Source organism: Bombina bombina, chromosome 8 (assembly GCF_027579735.1).
Source record: "Bombina bombina isolate aBomBom1 chromosome 8, aBomBom1.pri, whole genome shotgun sequence".
NCBI classification, from domain to species: Eukaryota; Metazoa; Chordata; class Amphibia; order Anura; family Bombinatoridae; genus Bombina; species Bombina bombina.
The window spans coordinates 101,451,667-101,458,742 of NC_069506.1; positions in this window are offsets into that span (position 1 = coordinate 101,451,667).

Consider the following 7,076-nt stretch of genomic DNA (forward strand, 5'->3'; position numbering starts at 1 on the left):
CTGGAAAAAAGCTCCCTTTCCCCTGCTACAAGATTAGTGTTCTTAGGGACCATAATAGATTCTCTATTGATGAAGATTTTTCTGACAGAGGTCAGGAAAAACAAAATAATTTCCTCTTGCCTCTCTCTTCAGGCTTCTGCTCATTCTTCAGTGGCTCAATATATGGAGGTAATCGGTCTGATGGTGGCTTCCATTGACATAATTCTATTTGCTTGATTCCTTTTGAGAGCTCTCCAGTTCTGCATGCTCAGACAATGGAATGGCGACCATGCAGATCTATCTCAGAGAACAGAGTTAGATCAGTCATCATGGGATTCTCTCCCGTGTTGGATTTCTCAGGAACATCTGTCTCAGGGCACATGCTTTTGGAGACCTTCCTGGGTGATCATGACCATGAGCACCAGCCTGCTGGGCTAGCAGTCTGGATCTTGTTAAAAGCTCAGGGCCTTTGGACTCGGGAGGAGTCTGCTCTTCCCATCAACATCTTGGAGTTGAGGGCGATTTACAATGCTCTATTGGCTTGGACTCAGTTGTTCTCAGCCCAGTTTATCAGGTTCCAGTCAGACAACATAACCTCTGTGGCTTACATCAATCACCAGGGAGGAACTCAGAGTTCCTTAGCCATGAAGGAAGTTACTCGGATTCTTCAGTGGGCAGAGACCCACAATTGCTGTCTATCAGCCATCCACATTCCAGGAGTAGACAACTGAAAAGCGTATTTTCTGAGCAGACAGACTTTTCATCCCGGGGAGTGGGAACTCCATATGGAGGTGTTTTCCAGCTTAGTACTCAAATGGGGGGTGCTGGAGTTAGATCTGATGGCGTCCCATCAGAACACCAAGCTTCCAAGGTACAGTTCAAGGTCAAGAGATCCACAGGCTGTTCTGATAGATGCTCTGGCGGTTCCTTGGGTTTTCAGGTTGGCATACCTGTTTCCTCCGTTTGCTCTCCTTCCACGAGTCATTGCTCGTATCAAACAGGAGAGAGCGTTGATGACTCTAATAGCCCCTGCGTGGCCTCGCAGGATCTGGTTTGCAGACCTAGTGGAGATGTCATCTCTCCCACCTTGGAGACTACCTCTGAGGAAGGACCTCCTGATTCAGGGTCACTTCCTTCATCCAAATCTTGTTTCTCTGAAGCTTACTGCTTGGAGATTGAACGCTTAATTCTGTCTAAGAGTGGTTTTTCTGAGTTGGTCATTGAGATCATAATTCAGGCTTGAAAGCCTGTTACTAGAAAGATTTACCATAAGATATGGCATAAATATCTTTATTGGTGTGAATCCAAGGGCTACTCTTGGAGTAGAATTAGAATGCCTAGAATTGTATCTTTTCTTCAGGAAGGCCTGGAGAAGGGATTGTCAGTCAGTACCCTGAAGGGTCAGATTTCTGCTTTATCAGTTTTACTACATAAACGTTTGGCGGATGTGCCAGATGTGCAATCTTTTTGTCAGGCCTTGGTCAAAATCAGGCCTGTCTTTAAGTCTGTTGCTCCTTCTTGAAGCCTTAACCTTGTTCTTAAAGTTTTACAACAGCTGGCTCTGTTTGAGCCGTTGCATTCCATAGACATTAAGTTGTTATCTTGGAAGGTTTTGTGTTTTGTTGTTATCTCTTCTGCTCGAAGAGTCTCAGAACTCTCAGCTCTGCAGTGTGATTCCCCTTATCTTATTTTTCATGCCAATAAGGCGGTTCTTTGTACTAAGTTAAGTTTCCTTCCTAAGGTTGTTTCTAATAGAAATATCAATCAGGAAATTGTTGTTCCCTCTCTGTGTCCTAATCCTTCTTCTTCCAAAGAACGTTTGTTACACAATTTGGATGTTGTACATGCTCTTAAATTCTACTTACAGGTGACTAAGGATTTTTGCGAGTCCTCTGCCCTCTTTGTCTGTTTCTCTGGGAAACATAAAGGTCAGAAAGCTACTGCTACTACTCTTTCTTTTTGGTTACAAAGTATAATTCGTTTGGCTTATGAGACTGCTGGACAGCAGCCTCCTGAGAGAATTACGGCTCATTCCACAAGAGCTGTTTCCTCTTCTTGGGCTTTAAATAATGAAGCTTCTGTGGAACAAATTTGCAAGGTGGCAACTTGGTCTTACTACATACTTAAAATTTTACAAATTTGATACTTTTGCCTCGGCTGAGGCTTCTTTTGGGAGAAAGGTTTTTCAAGCAGTGGTGCCTTCTGTTTAGGACTGCCTGTCTTGTACCTCCCTATTTATCTGTGTCCTCTAGCTGGGGTATTGGTTCCCAACAGTAATTACTCAAGCCGTGGACTCACCATATCTTAGGAAAGAAAAACAAAATTTATGCTTACCAGATGAACGTATTTATTTCTGGATATGGTGAGTCCACGGCCCCACCATTTATATTAAGACAAAAGATGGTATGTGATACAATCACTAGAGGGCGCTATTAGTATAGTACAATGTAGGATGTACCCAAACTTAAAATACCTATTACAGAATATAGTGATAAATGATCACCAAATATTCAAATATTGAACCCAAGATTAATATGGATTAATTAATCCTGTTGAGCAATAACCAGTGATATATTACTTATACATATATAATTAAGTATATGTGTATATAAGTGAATATCCCTAAAAATATAAAATGATAATAAAGCAGCACCTCTCAACACAAAAATCATATATGCATTGTGTATTGAACTAAGAGGGAAACATATGTGTAAAAACACAAAGAGAGGGCGCTTATTTTAAGACAGTTGTTCTTTTGACTATAACCTCAGGCATCTCTACACCTTTTTTCAATTTGAATCAAATGACTGGGGGTTGTGGGTAAGGGAGTGATATTTAACAGTTGAACTGTGGTGCTCTTGCCTCCTCCTGCTGGCCAGGAGTGATATTCCCAACAGTAATTACTCAAGCCGTGGACTCACCATATTCATAAAGAAATACATTTATCAGATAAGCATACATTTTGTTTTTTATACACAACAAAATGGACGATTAGATAATTGGTCACCAATCATGTTATCCTGCTTTAGAATGTGCCAATGTTTATAAAAAAATATTTCAAGTACTTTATGATTTGTGTTATATTTGGTTACAAATGGAACTCTTAAATCATTAGATACCCTATCCCTCTTATTTTTGGACTTTAAGAGGGTATTTCTTTCTACTAGAGAGGTTTGCTGTCTTATTTCCACTATTTTCGCATCATCATATCCCCTTTCTAAAAATGTGTTTTTCAAAATTGTTGATTGTTCATCAAAGTCTTCATTTTTACTACAATTTTTCTTTAACCTGAGCATTTGTCCTTTAGGAATGTTATTTTTCCACTTGTCGTGATGACAACTAGTGGAATGTATAAAATTGTTACTATCCACAGGCTTAAACAATGTCTTTGTTTGTATCTTATTATTTTCATTGAAGATATCTAGATCTAAAAATGTTAAGTGTTCCGTACTCATCTCTTTAGTGAATCTAATGTTCAGGTTATTTGAGTTCATCTTTTCAAAAGATTCAATAAATGATGTGTCAGAGCCTCTCCATATAATTAAGATGTCATCTATATATCTCCTATAGAAGACCAGATTTGCCCCCACCCCCGCATTCATCCAGAAGTCCTTTTTCCAAAAACCCATAAACAGATTAGCGTAGCTGGGGCAAATCTACTCCCCATAGCAGTACCACAAAGTTGTTCATAATAAAAATGTTCAAACAAAAAATAGTTGTGTGTTAAAATGAATTTAATACTCTCCATTATAAATTATCTCTGGACTGGTCTGATCTCATTGTCCTGCAGAAGAAAAGAGCGTACTGCTTTCAGACCATCCTCATGATCTATACATGTGTATAGTGATGCTATGTCACAACTTATCAACCACATGTCATCTTCCCAGGGAATATCTTCCATTAACCTCAAAACTTCAGTAGAGTCTTTCAGATATTAGTCTAGTTGTACTACATATTTCTGTAAATATATATCTATATTTTGTGACATATTAGAAGTTATAGATTCTATCCCTGATACTATCGGTCATCCTGGGGGGTTTTGGATAGATTTGTGTATTTTGGGGAGAAAGTAAAAGGCCCGGGATTCTAGGAAATTTAAATAGAAGAAAAGAATACTCCTTACTATTCAGTACTCCCACTTGCTTATATTTATCTAACAGCCTTTTTAATTCCCATTGATTTATCGTTGTTGGATTAATCTTTCTCTTTTTATATGTATTTGTATCTTCTAGAAGATCATTGCAAATTCTTATATAATGTGCTTTGTCCAATATTACTATCCCTTAGCCGCATTTTTAAAAATGATGTCCCTATTGTTTTCTAGATTTGAAATCAATTAAAATGTTTTTTTCCCCTGCAACTGTTGTAAATCATGTAGGCATTTCACACAGACATCCGTCTTTTCCTCTACTACTACTGGAAAACAGTTTAAAATAAATGAGTTAATCAGATGCACTGACAAGAATGTAATATACCTCATACAGAGTAAATGTGGGAGTCAGTATGTAGGTGAATCTAATAGAGCCCTTAGAGAACTAATACGTGAACATATATCATCTATTGAAAATGCAGACAAAGATAGGAATAAAGACCTACCCATTCCTAAACACTTTAAAATGTGCAATGGGGCAATTTAAAACATTTCAATTACATTGAAATTGCTAAAATTATACATAAGGGCAGGGGAGAAGATATTGAGAAACTGCTTTAGCAACTAGAATCAAAATGGATTTTCTTTCTTAAGATATGGAGAGTCCACAACGTCATTCCAATTACTAGTGGGAATATCACTCCTGGCCAGCAGGAGGAGGCAAAGAGCACCAAAGCAATGCTGTTAAGTGTCACTCCCCTACCCATAATCCTCAGTCATTCTCTTTGCCTCTGTACAATGGAGGAGGTAAAGTTTGGTGTCTGAAGATATTAATTCCTGTTTTGGGTACTTTTCCCTGCAAGCAAGGATTTGGGTTTAGCAGAGTCCACATCAATCTGTTCAGTAGAGTTGTGGTGGCTTTTAAGCAGTTAGGAATTTGTGAGGTTGTCCTTACTTTGTTTCCTAACATATTGCTGCCCTAGTTATAGAACACCAGAGTTGGTTACTCAGTTCTATCTCTTTCTACAGGTCTCTGTAAGGAGTATGTGTCCTTTCCCGCCTTGTGAGCTGTCTTCCTGCCGGACAGCTAGACTGCAGGTAAGTGCTTTTGTCTTCTAGGTCTTGGAGACTTGCACTTCAGAAGAATATTTCATTTGCAGTATATGGGGACATATTTAAAATCCTTTATTTAGGATTCATTTAGGCAGAAGGCAGGCACATTATGTATGTGGAGACTAGGGGTTAATCTTCCCTTTATTGGGACATTTTTCCTCTTTGGGACTAAGTTACAAAATACTTTATTTAGTATGTGTGTGTGAGGCTTATGTTTTTCTTTTTTTTTACTGGGCTTTATGAATAAACTTACATTTTGGCAGTTTATTTCTCCGGGCTAACTGACAGACTGCTTGAAGTTGCATCTGTGTAATTTGAGCTCTGGTGTTGTAGGCAGAGGGAAACACGCACTTTTACTTGCTGAGCAGTTTTCTTTTCTCTGCCGGTCATGTGGCTTCCCTCTAATGTCGGATATTCACGGAGTGGAGCGGCGTCACTGAAATTCAGTCTCTTCTGTGTCGATCTGCTGTATGTTCGTTCAAGAGACTTTTGGCAGCCAAAAATTGTGAATAAATGTTATGGTTGGGCACCTCAGTCTGTATGAGGTGTAGAGGACCTAATTGAGTTTCTTGTTATTAAAAATTATTCATAACATTACTCAGCTATGGTATAAGAAATCTCTTAAAGTGACAGTAGTATTTAAAATATTTCTGTAATTTGGGGATTTTTTTATCTTGTAATTTGGGCATTGATCAAGACTGTGTCATTTGACAAATGTTTGTTATGCCTAGAGGCACAAATTGTTTTGTCTATGCAATTCTGTGCTGCATGCTTAGCTAGAACATTTCAATTTAAAGATAAATTGTTGCCCTCCGAGCCCAATGTCTCTCAGGATGATGCTGTTCAGGCATTGCCACAGCTTTCTCCTCAAACTTCCCAAGTCTCATTGGCATCACATACAGTGCCCTGCAGTTCCTCTCAGCCTTCTGTAGGCATATATTTGCCTGTAGATTTTGCTGCACAGATATATTCTGCGGTATCTAAGCTTTATCTGCTTTTCCTGCATTGGGGAAACGCAAGAGGAAAACTAAACATTTTTTAGAGTGTAAGGTGTCTGTTCTGTCTGCTGCTATGCAGATTGCCCTCCTTTATAAGTCTGATGGGGAGGAAACCTTGGTAGCCTCTGAGGAGGAAATCTCGGATTTGGACAGTATAATTCCTTCATCTGATACTGTCGCTGTTAACCCTAAGAAATCTAGTAAGCTTAACAAATACTGTTCCAGACAGTGTGATGGAGATTATTTCACAGGAATGGGAGAAGCCAGGGATAACTTTCTCCCTGTCTCCCGTTTTTAAAAAGATGTTTCATGTTGCTGACTTCATTAAAGATTCATGGCGCACAGTGCCTAAAGTAGAAGGGGCTATTTCTACTCTGGCTAAGAGAACTACGATCCCTATAGAGGATAGCTGTTCTTTTAAGGATCCCATGGACAAGAAGCTGGAGGCTTATTTGAAAATGATGTATGTTCATCAGGGTCTTCAATGGCAACCTGCAGTTTGTATTGCCACAGTATTGGTGCAATGCCTTGTCTGAATCAATTTTAGTTGAGACTCTGATAGAAGAGATCCAAGATAGGATTAAGGCTCTCAAATTAGCCAATTCCTTTATTTCTGATGCTAACATGCAAGTTATTAGACTGGGAGCCGAGATGTCTGGCTTCACCGTCTTAGCCCGCAGGGCTTTGTGGCTAAAATCTTGGTCAGCTGATGTTACCTCCAAGTCAAAACTTCTGGCGCTTCCTTACAAGGGTAAAACCTTGTTTGGACTCGGTCTGGCAGAAATCATTTCTGATATTACTGGTAGAAAAGGGTCAAAGTAATTTTCGTTTCTTTTGTAACTTCAAAGGTCAAAGGTTTTCCTCTCCCTCTTCCAAGCAGGAACAGTCCAAGTCTT